This window comes from Nanorana parkeri, unplaced genomic scaffold, assembly GCF_000935625.1.
Source record: "Nanorana parkeri isolate BGI_ZX_2015 unplaced genomic scaffold, ASM93562v1 scaffold1067, whole genome shotgun sequence".
Taxonomy (NCBI): domain Eukaryota; kingdom Metazoa; phylum Chordata; class Amphibia; order Anura; family Dicroglossidae; genus Nanorana; species Nanorana parkeri.
The window spans coordinates 350,529-362,827 of record NW_017307335.1 but is presented as its reverse complement, the minus strand read 5'-3'; the positions used below and the strand labels follow the sequence as shown (position 1 = coordinate 362,827).

General features: G+C 40.0%; 1 protein-coding gene across 1 annotated transcript in view; it reads left to right on the top strand.

Moving 5' to 3' along the window:
• Positions 1-12,299, top strand: part of MTHFD1L (methylenetetrahydrofolate dehydrogenase (NADP+ dependent) 1-like) — a 214,954-nt gene that overhangs the window by 134,823 nt on the left and 67,832 nt on the right. The gene's annotated exons all lie outside the window — the stretch shown is intronic.

The following is a 12,299-nucleotide window of genomic DNA, read 5'->3' as shown; positions in this document are numbered from 1 at the left end:
TATTACCCTCTTGATTGATTTTATCTTTATTCAAGACACTATATTTAAACAGGTTTTTAATGTAATCCCTCTACTTAAAGTGGTTCTGTTTTAAATATCATTAAACAGAACCACTTAAATATCATTAAAGGTACTTCTTAGTACGTTGGATGTCTGCATCCCCTACTGTAGCTGTAATGATATCTGCCAACTTTTGTCACTACAGGACACAGTAGTGTTGTAGGGCCCAGTGGATGCAACCACTGAACTTAGTGGGAACTGCAGGTATCGGATACACACAAGTGTCTTAGAGCCTTCTGGAGTATCGGGGACCGCATCTGGAGCGGCAACATATATATTGCGGCTACTCCTCTCCCATCATCGGTGGAGGAAGCAGATATATTAGAATGACCAATTTATGGTGGAAAAAATAAATACAACAATCAGGGCCCTCCCTAAGGGATAAAGTCGGGGCCCAGATGGTTATACAAGTGTTTTCTATAAACCGTTTTGTGGAGGTGTAATCCCCAATATTAAAGGATATTTATAATTGTATTTATGCAGATTTGACCTTTTGCTGCTCAATCTCGGGAAGCTCATATTGTGGCTCTGCCTAAACCAAATAAAGATCTTTACTCTTTGCCAGCATTATCAGCCCATATCTCCTCATATTAATGTACATTTAAAAATGTATGCAAAAATTATCGCAAATCGTTTAGGAGCCTTCATTTCATCACTTATTCATAGGGATCAGGTTTGGTTTGTCCATGGCAGGGAAGCTAGGGATATCATTAAGTCGTTGACCTTTATGAGAAATGCTAAATTCAATGGCTCTCCCTTATGTATTCTTTTGGTGGATGTCGAAAAGGCGTTCAACCGGCTGAGTTGGGACTTTTTATCCCATACTTTGTTACAGATAGGTATATCTAGAATGGTAGTAGACAAAATGATGGCTTTATATACAAGACCTACAGCAAGAGTCAGGGTAAATGCTTTCTTTCACCGCCTATCAGTATCGCGAATGGTACCAGGCAAGGATGCTCTCCAATGCTGTATGTTCTAGCCATGGAACATTTTGTTGAAGCAATTCACAGAAATCAATCTGTTAAGGGTGTATATAACCATAAGGAGCATTATAAAATTGGCCTATATGCGGATGATTGTGTATTGAGACGCCTGCCTTTACATGCACATTAACTTCAATGGCATCACAATCTTAGTCCGGAAAGTCAGAAGGAGGTGCCAACCAATGTCATTTCTTTACTATATCGTAATATAGTGTACGTATGATCATCTTCTAGGCCTTATCTCAATCTTTGACAGATGAGGAGGTGCAAAAATCCTTTATATTACCTCACAAAATATCAATTGCCTCTTTGGCTGAGAAGGGTTATACGGTTTTATCTTGTTGGTATAGATACCCGACCCTTCTACACAGAATCTTCCCCTTAAAATCATCACTGTGTTGGAGATGCAAGGATGTAGAAGGGACTTACTTCCATATTTGGTGGAAATGTGATTTTATATAATGCCTTTTTGGAAACATATCTTTTGAAGTTTATAATCGGATAGTTGGCATTTCAGTGATTCCCTCTCCTAAGATAGCCCTCCTTTCAATATTCCCAGGATCAATATCTAGAGTTAAAAAGGATCATAGATTATTTGTGGCAGCAGCGCGAGCATTAGTTCCACGGTATTGGAACACAGAGGGCCCTCACTATTCAGGAATGGTTAGTGGAATTAGGGAAGATTAAAGGAGAACTATGAGGTGAGTGCTTTTCACTCACCTCATAGTTCTAGCCGACCTGTGACAATGAGACTGTCGCAGGTCGGCTCAGTAGAAGAAGTAAGTGAGCGAACACATACCGGCGTTCGCTCACTTCTCGATGCTGTCACAGCTCTCTGTCGTGACAGGGGAGGGACTGGATTCCCCCCTCCCTGCTCCTATCCTCCAGCGCTGACTGGCGGAATGGATAGGGGAGGGGGCAGATACAGCTGGTTCTGCCTCTAGATAGGCAGAGCCAGCTGTCACTCATGCAGCTGGGCGGATCCAGACATAATTGTCTGGATCCGCTTCAGCTGCGGGGTCTCAGTATACCGCGAGCTTAATATACTGAGCTTAGGGTGATGGGAGGACGCTAGTTTGTGTCCTCCCGTTACCCTAAGGAGAACTATGGGGAAAAGCCCTAACCACATAGTTCTCTAAGAGATATGAGGAGCTAACGGCACATATTAATGAATGGTATTCTCAATGGGAAGATATGTGGATGCCTTGGATTAGGTATATGAATACAGATGCATAGAGAGCTTTATGATATAATGGGGAGAATTTTGAGGGGGGAAAATAATAGGAGTCATCTCCAGTAATATGGCAGAATAAAGGAGAAATGCAGGGATTATAGGTTTTCAATTGAATATATGGGCCGGCGATGGGAGAGAGAGGGTTGAGGTGGGATGTGTGTGTGTGTGTGTGGGGGGGTCTTTTTTTTTTTTTTTTTAAAAAGTATGACATTCACTTTTTATTACTTTTTTTCGGTTAGTTATTAAAATGATACTGATTAGGGTGAGAGAACGATTTGCTTTATGAGCAGAGGGGTAGTTTTTGTCCATTTAGAAGGTGTAAAATTTCATATAATTTTACCCAATATGAGTGAAGATACTTGAATTTGGGGTTGTGTGTTTAATTATGTATATTGTGGAAAAAAAATGCAGTTGCATATTAATAACATAATTTAGGTTGTTTAACCTCTTGCCGTCAGCCCATTGTAAAAATACAGGCGGACAGCTGATGCTTACCGGTGGGTGGATGTACTTTTTCGTGATTTTTTTTTTTTTTTCTGCTCGCACGCCTAGGAATATGAACAGCCCTTATCGGCTGTTACATACAAGTGTTCGAATGTCTCTACAGCCAGCTGATTGCTTTTATGACCATGCACAGTGCGGGCCACCCCCCGCCCTCTGCTGGGGCGCGGCCCCCCTCTGCTGCCGATCATCCCGGGCACCACTGTCCTCCCTGGGGGCAAGGGACCGAGAACACCGGAACAACGGCTCTCTGTACTGAGCAGGAGAGATCAGCATTCCCCCTCTCTCTAAAGGCGGAAGCGATGTATATTACATCACTTCCGCCTTTAGCTGTCATTTCTCTGGCTGCTGTAGCCTGAGAAGCTGGTGAAGCAGATCTCTGCTTTAGCAGCTTCTTTGGGGGTCCCAAGGTGACATTAGGGGTGACGTACACTGTACGTCGTCAGTCACGAAGGGGTTAATCACAGATGACACTAAATTGATGAGCAGTAAAAGCTTGTAAAGAGTCGCCTATGGTCAATTCTAAGCATAGTAGTTTTTGTGGCCGCACACGATTTTAAAGCTCAACATGTTTGTCTATTTACCTGACATGACCCTATCTTTTATATTTTACCCAAAAATTGGGTGCAAGTAAATGTTTTATTACATAAAAAAAGTAGGCAATAGTTTTTTTTTTTTTCTCAATTTTTCAGTGCTTTTTTCATTATATAGTAAAAAATCAAAACCTCAGTGGTGATTAAATACCACCAAAAGAAAGCTCTATCTGTCCCTAAAAAAAGAAAATGGTATAAAATTTAATTTCAGTACAGTGTTGCATGACAGAATAAATGTAAAAGTACTGCAGCGCTGAATACTGAAAAATGGCCTGGACAGGGAGAGGGTTTAACACCCCGGTCGGCAAGTGGTGAAGTGCAACTAGAAAGCCACCAGAATTGTCTTGGCATTGGCCTCTTGCACAGCTGAATTTGTAGATGCAGGGCTAGCACTGAGAGGAGGGAGCAAAAAGTTGAGTTCATATGTCTGCTGATGACCCTTTAGTGTCCATTCACAGACTGGGACAAATAGATGACCAATTTGTAATATATTTAATTGGAGTAAAGACAAGTCACAAAATTGGCAGGGCTATCTGAGTGAGCCCTATGAATACAGCTGACTGGACATAAATGCAAATTCTTTGCAGGTAAAACAGCTTTCATATATGTTTTCTGATTGCAGTGGGCCTGTGTACAAAATATATTGGGCTCCCAAACTGCTTTCACTTGTAAAGTAGCATATGTAATGGTAGATTTTTTTATTTTAAAATAAAAATCATTGTGCTGAGTTTGTGCATATGTGTTAGACTAACCATATACAAAAAAAAACATTTTGCATGATAAAACGGCCATGAACTGTATCGGGTTTTTGATCATTTTTACAATGATGTCCCACCAACTTAAAATCTTATGCGCTTGCTTCTGGAAATGGGCTGGCTTCCACTTAGTTCTGAGAGCACCTTTTCCTGACAGTGCAAATATGCAGCTGCGTTGCTTTGTTTACATCCAGAGAGCAAGTGGCAGTGAGCAGCCTGCACTACCCGTTTCCCTTTTGTATTACAAACTCATAAAAATCTTAAGACTTGCTTCTAGAACTAATTCTGTACAGTAACTATCAAAATAAGACTGACAAAATATCCTCTGAATGATTTGTGGTAATGATGCTGACCTTGTGTTTCCCCTTCAAGCAGACAGAACACTACTGTAAACCCAGCCATGTGCTATATGTTGGTGGACCCCAATGGCATACCATATTAGGAGATGGCAATTCATGAAATGTATACAAAAAATAAATACTATTTTGAGATAAGCCACATTACCTCTAAATCCATCTGACTTCAGTACAAATTTAACTTTTAAAGTTTTTTTTAGATTTTTTTTTTCTTCTGTTATCCCAGCTTGCATTTATTCTAATTCATATTTGCTTGTGAGGTTTAAGGTGTATTTTTAAGAGTTGTCTGTGCCTTTTTAGGCCTGGTTCACACCTGTACGTTTTGTAGCGCGTTCAACGCTCTACGAACGCTCTACAAAACGCTCAAACATGAAAATCCCATTGTTTTCTATGGTTATGGTTCACACCTTGCCGTATTTCAGCCTGTCTGAACGCGCTACAAAACGGCCTACGCCTGAAAAGGTACATAAGCTTCTTTGCGGCGTTTTTGTTGCACGTTTCCATTGGGATACAGCCAAGTTAGCCCTCGGATACGTGCGTTTGTCGCGGTTTTTTTACAGCGAATCACGGTAAAAACGTGCGTCACGAAGCTCGCGACAAATGCGCATATTCGATACGCCTAGGTGTGAACAGAGCCTTACTGCTAAAAATGCATATGAGAGTACATTGTAGTAATACTACTGAAAACTGTAAACCTCCTGGGGCTATCCGGTACATTGTTAAAGTGACATTAAACCCTCAGATTGTTTAACATAAAACAATACTGTAATCCATGGTTGTTTCCCTTCTCTTTGCTGCTCTTCCTTTTAAATCCTCATGTCTTCTCATGCTTGGGGAGAACTTCCTTTTTCAGCTCAGGGCCTCTTCCTGTAGTGCTGGCTCAGATTACAAGCCTATACAAACTTATACACAGACACCGTGTATCCATTCCTGAGACAAGGCAGTCTGCTGCAAAACAGAAGTTCTGCCCAGCATGAGAACAGATACAAATGTAAAAGGAAGAGCAGCGAAGAGAAGGGAAACAACCATGGATTACAATAAGGCACACATTACAGTATTGTTTTATGTTCAAAAAATCTAAGGGTTTAATGTCACTTTAACCTGACCTGGCAAAATATAATAAAATAGCATAGCAGATAAAATAAGCAACTTTAGTCAAGTGAAATAATCGGTTATCTTCTAATTCTAGGTATAAAACGGTATCATGTTTAAAATTTGCTGTCCAATACCCTAAAGTAAGGAAATGTCCTCTGGCAGCATCATGTTTGTGTTCAAAGCAGGATTTTGCCCATCATTGATGGTAACAGACGGTAGATGGTGGGATCAACAGAGTTCTATGTAGATTGGACCAGTAATAGGATGGAGAACATTGTAGAGGCATGGGATATGCCTGGCAGTCGGGCAAATTTGAAAAAGGGGAAATAGGATTACCTCCATTGGTGATTCGCCTTGACAGTAACACAAGTTCTTAAAAATGACAAGAACGACACCTTTAGAAATGTTTTAGTAATGGCAATCTACAAACACATACTTCCAAATAATTGCTGGATTTTTTTTCTTCTCCTGGAGGCAATTTTCATTAAGGGCAGATTAATCCATCTCCCTTTACATCCTTGAACTCTGCCATATATGACTAGGGCATGTGACCATGCACATCATCTCGGGGGGGGGGTGGATAAGATTTCCCAGCAGTGCTCTACTGATGTAACCTTCCATGATGCCTGTATTCAGCATGGACTACATCATTCATGGCCTGAGATCACTTGGCAGTGGAGAAACAGTAATTGTGAGTAAAAGCAAAATGTTTATTTAACTAAGGAATGCAAGATGATTTCATATCAGAATGCAGAGCTGCATGGTGATGTGTTTTTAGTGAAAAGGGGTAATGGTCCGCTTCAAGCCAGCCTGTCGGCTGAATAAAGCAAATCTGACAGCTTACTCTATCCATGCTAAATGCATGGCTGGAGGAAACTCCAGTTGCAGCTATTTGTGTTTTGACAGTGGGCACCCACCACTGTCAGAATACATGGACCGTGACTGCAACTTGATTGGCTGCAGTCACTGTTCGGCCAAGAATCGATTAGCAGGTGTGCGAACAGTGCCTTACAGTGCTCAAATTTCAGCTGAGTAAGTAGGACTTGGCCAAAATTTGTGTAGTGCATGGCCAGCTTAATTCTGAATGGGTAGGTTTTTGTTTTTTTTTGTTTACTAATTTAGCCATTTTAATCTGAAAGTTTAGTCTATGATTTGGATGCCTGTGAGTATATATACATATGCATCTCAATCGCAGCTTTTAATTTGTAAGAATTTACTTTGTGGGCTCAGCTTGAAGTATGGTAAGCTGAAGGTTTACTTTTTTCATTATTTGATGGTTCTGTTTGGACCATTTTTGATGGTCCTGTTTGGGCAGGTGAGGGCATGATAAAGCAGAACAAGTAGTAAAAAAAAAAAAATAACACATTTGTTATTAAAATTCTTGAATATGCTCTTCATGAAGTGTTTAACTTAATCATTTTTATTATTGTACCTTTTTATGGTTTCCTTAATCTGGTAATTAGTGAAGAGACACTATATTGAACTTTCCGATGTCCCCTAGGGATGCATTTGTTGATGTTTTCCTTGGCACTTGCATCTGCAAAGAGGAAATTATTTTGGAGGGATTGGAAAGTGTACGCGATCAAAGGCCAGAATCCAAGTGGAGGAGCTTGGCATTGCGTATTGTTTTCTTCTCGTATGTCCTCATTTTTATTATGCAGTGTGTTGCCTTCATCCTTGCAGCTTTGGAACCACTTCCTGTTTCCTTCCTTTAATCCGACGTCACACTTGGACAACTAGACAGACTGGCCCAAGAATGTCAAACGGAGAAGAGACTTCATGATTTAGTGTGTGTGTGTGTGTGTGTGTGTGTGTGTGTGGGTGTGTGGCATTTCCCAGCATTATTGTAACTGTACTGAAGAGCAGGAGATCACAGCATGAACTCCACTCTACAATTTATGGTTACTGCATCAATTAGGCAAATGTGCAGATGGTAAACTGTAAGCTCAGTTAAAATTTAGTAAACTACTAGTTTCATTTTAGAATGTGGCAATGTTTAACATGCAGTTTGTATTGTAGCCTGTTCAATTTTTGCTTACCATGCTTTTACTTAGAGCTTTTTAAGTGCTTCTTTATAAGTCTTCACCCTATATACTGAATTCCTTCTTGACTTATAAAGAATACATATTCAGTTACTTGTGTAAGATTGTTGTAATTAGGAAGGAAAAACTGGACCACTTACCTGCATTATAGTTTATGTAGTATGCTTAAAGTAGAATTTAACTCTCCTTTTTGTTTTGCCATATATATCTACTGCTAGTAAGCATTAGATCTATGCAAACGCATAAAATAAAAAAAAAGGTTAAAACTTACCTGTGTCCCTGCCGCTCGCTCCTTTCTGAAGATCTGAAGCTTCTCGAGCAGCTGTGCAGGAGGATTAGAGTGAGCGCATGCAGTTGAGATCTTTGGGAGAGGAGGAGAGATACAGTGTAGGTGAATGCACGTCAGACAGACACTGTGGGACACCAAGTAGTCTGCGCTGGATCAGAAACCGGCACCAATGAACCTGGTATGTGTTCGCTCACCTCCCGATCTACTGAGCCGACCTGTGACAGTCTCATTGTCACAGGTCGGCTAGAACTATGAGGTGAGTGGAAATCACTCATCTCATAGTTCTCCTTTAAGTGATTGTCAGTCTTTCTAATTCTACCATGCTTTAAAGAATGATTACATTCACACAATTTCCCAACTGCAAAACTATCTGCTTGCTAAATGCGGGACATATTTAGCATACATATATAATAAGTGCATAAATTGAGAGCAGATTGCCAGGAGGCAGCCCTTTCCTCTTTAAAATCAATAAACAAAGGGGTCTCTTGCACACCAGACAGCAATTAGGACCGGTGCTTGAAATGGCAGTGGTGCTTGTAGTGATGTCCACGGATGGCGCCATGCATATCCAGAAGTAAAATCAATGAAGTTCACCAGCACTCGCAGGTTGAGAATAAATCCAGAAGTTCTATTTATTGTAGAGCAAAGTCACATGTGTAATATATAGGCAATTTTGGCTATTTTACATGCGTGACATTGTTCTACAATGGTGATCTTCATTGCTGTCTCTCCTCTTTAACTGCGAGCCCAGCCTTCTCGTCCAACATCAGTACCTGAACTCACAAATTCTGGAAGAATGGTCAAACATTCCCATAGACACACTCCTAAACCTTGTGGGCAGCCTTCCCAAGAAGAGTTGAAGGTGTTATAGCTGCAAAGGGTGGGCCAACTCAATATTGAAACCTACGGACTGAGATGCCATTTAAACTTCATGTGCGTGTAAAGTCAGGCGTCCCAATACTTTTGGTAATATAGTGTATTTGCAAATGTATGCAATAAAACCTCTGCTGAATTGTTGAACAGAATTACACAAACTTTGGCAAGTGAAGCTGCTCTCTTACATAAATTTTAGTTGTATTTGTAGCCATTTGGTTTGAGGCATTGGTACAGAAGCATTATTGTACTGCAACACAACATACTAAAATGACGCACTAATTCATTTTTGTAATTGCTATACTTTAGTTAATCAGGATTTTGTGGCTTCCTGCCTTTTTCCTGTGTTTTGAAGTATTATACATTGCAAATGTCTATGGATTTGGTGAGAATACAAATGTTTTTGTGGGTACATTTCAAAGTAATCCAGCATTTATGGCTTACTTTTTGCTCTACCTTGATATACTGAAGCAGAAAATTTGGATTTTAGCTGTGCATTAGTGGCACTCAACATTCTTTTAGACTGAATTGAAAAGTTATTAGATGATTTGACAAGTCCCTAGAGATCGAAAAGAGGAAGCTACCCATGGACTGCTTTTATAGAGATTTCCCTGCTATACTTCCAGAGCTCTCTGTGTTTGATACTAGCAAGCCAAATGAATAGTGAATTGACCAGTAGGTTGCAGGCAACAAAAGCTAAGCTCTTTTGAACTCCTGGTAGCCCTGATTAGTCTATGGAGATCAATGAGAAACGCTGTACTTGAACGTGTATTAAAATAACACACGATGGTACATTTTATAGTTCAAAGTATGTTTGTTGTCTTTTAGGATCTTTTCATTGTCTTTTTAAAAAACCAATGTGCTATATATTTTCTGTCCCATGGGAAGTGTTAGTGGCGTGTTATTGCTAGTACAAAGTACATTACTGATGCTTTATAATTCGCCTTTTTTATTTATTTTTTGTTTGCACCTGTATCCTCCAATTTTTTTTTGTTTTGTTAATTACATACATGTCGCCCTTTTCATGTTTCTTCATTTTATGGTCTCCCTCTAGTTCCTTTAACAATGCTTTACCAAACTAAATTACTGGTTGCAGTGGTTAGACACAGGATTAGCCTTCTGTCAGCAGGAAACAGTTTTTTGAATTATTCTAGCCTCATTGCAGTGGCTAGTCATGCAGACTGCTGCACACAGCTACCTCCCTGCCATACATACAAGGTAGTTCACAGACTTTTTTTTTTTTTTTAATCCAGTTTGCATAATCGGAGAGAACTGTGATTGTGCGTTAAAGAATATAAGGAATCAAAGTCTGAAGAACACCAATGCTCTTTGCACATGATTGCATAAATCTTAACTAGCTACTAAATTGTTCTGCTCTCTGCAAATCGGAAAGATCTACATGCTGCTATTCATAAAAACCAAAGTGTGACAAACTGGTGAGTCTCTTGGTTCAATCACTTCAGAAACGAGAACCTAGATATGCCTGCATTCACCTTTTTCATAGCTTTTGCTGCATACTCTGAACATTGAAAACCCAGAATGCCCAATGGTGGAAAAAGTAACTGGCACACACCTCATTTGGTCTGTCAGTGTGATGGGCACCCATGAGGTGACAGGTTGCATGTTGAGTTCAACTTTGCAAGTTGAATTCCGTAGGTACAGAATAAAGGGTCATGGGTTTTAGGGCTTCTAGACACTCTGGAAGCTAAGTACGGCCTCGTTCATGGGGTTCGAGTAAAACCAGGTGGTTGATCAGCGGTTTTTACCTGTGGCCCAACATTGTTGTATACAATACAGCTACTCACATTTGGCAGGTAGTGACCCTTATTAAACATGGTTATTGCAATTAATGGGACTGTGCTGAATCCGTGAGTACGCAGTTATACTGCAGTAGAAAATCCCCATCTGGATGGAAAAAAAAACACATTTAGGAGGCAGCAGTATCCGCCTCCAGAACACCAGCTTGCCGATGCTCCACTAACCTCTGAAATGCAATCCACCACACGAAGATTTTTCAGAGTTGTGGAGGCTGTCTGCGTGAACTCAGCCTTAGGGTATTTTTGGCCACTTGTAGAAGTCTGCTTTTCATATCTGCTGGTGTGTTTTGCAAATGTTAGTACAGGTGTACATTAAAGCTGAAAACAAGGGCTAAATACACAATACATATATGAAAGCTGTTATACCTGCCAGGTAATTTGTCCAGGTAAAATCTGTCCTAGGATTTACACAGCCCTGCTGGATAACATGGCAAGCCTGGATACCAGATATTATCTACAGCAGATACGTAATGCAGCTATGTCTTGTTCCTACCCACTGGACAGTCAAGGAGAAGCATTCGATGATGAACTCCTCTCTCACTCTTTTCTCTCCTCCTGTCAATTTTCTTTGTTGGTATGAACAATGCATAACAATTGATTTGAGTGCCCAGTTCTGGCTCTCCCTCCATGTCTGGGCTCTGTTGTACAGGTGATTGCCAAGAAAAAAGTGTGTACTGATACTAGTTGCTTTTAAAACTAAACTAAAGGGGTTTATCATAAATAAATGTGAATTATTTTTTTATCTACTTGGTGTTCAGCTTTGAAAAACTGCACATTGCTTAACAGCACAGATAAAGTAACCTGGGGTTATTTGGGAGGAGGGGGTGAAAAGTGGAACCCTGTTTGAATAGCATGGGAGCAGGCACTATTGATTTGTTTTTGAAGGTGCGGGCTCTTGAGTTATCATCCATGTTTCACTACTTGACTGAGAACCAACATGCAGCAAGTGAGTGGTCGGACTCCTAAATTGTGTATACTTATTCCAAGTTTGTGAGTTGCCAAATTATGCAATCGAGATAAGGATGAGAGTCCTGGTGCTTGCACATTAATAAAAGAAAAAAAAAGTCATCCCTAGCAGCTCTCGTATTTCTACCATTGTTTAAAGTTTTGGATAGAGAGGGAAAAGATGTCAGGTTTGTATTGCAGGCTGTGTATCCACTAGAGAGATTCACTCTTTGTCCTGGGAACACTTTCAAAGGAAATGCATTATTAGAAATCCTAAATTATCCAGTTATCACAAACAGTAGGCGACTTAAAATCTTTCAATGGGGGGCACCTGTTCCAGTGAAAAATGTCTAATACAGTTGCATCTGAAATGCAATTATTGTGTTTTTCATGTCTTTCCCATTCAGTGCTTTTGCAATAAAAAGAGTGTATAACTTAAATTGGGCAATTTATATTCACTAAACACGAACCCAATCTGAAAGAAAAACAACTTGTGGTATATTCCACTGATATTACTGCCTGTGTATTTGAGGTTCTTCAGAATCACACTTCAGGCTCAGCTATCTACTTTAGAGGAAATGTGTAGTGATTTTATACACATTTTCTTATAATCGGGACTAAAATCTTTTCTTAACTGCTTTTGTTTGGATTAGTTATCATAAGGACCCATGCAAGGATTTGGTTATATAGAAACAGGCGAGAGAGCTTTTGCTGTATTCATTAGATAACGCAAAGTGCTCTGACAATCCTTTG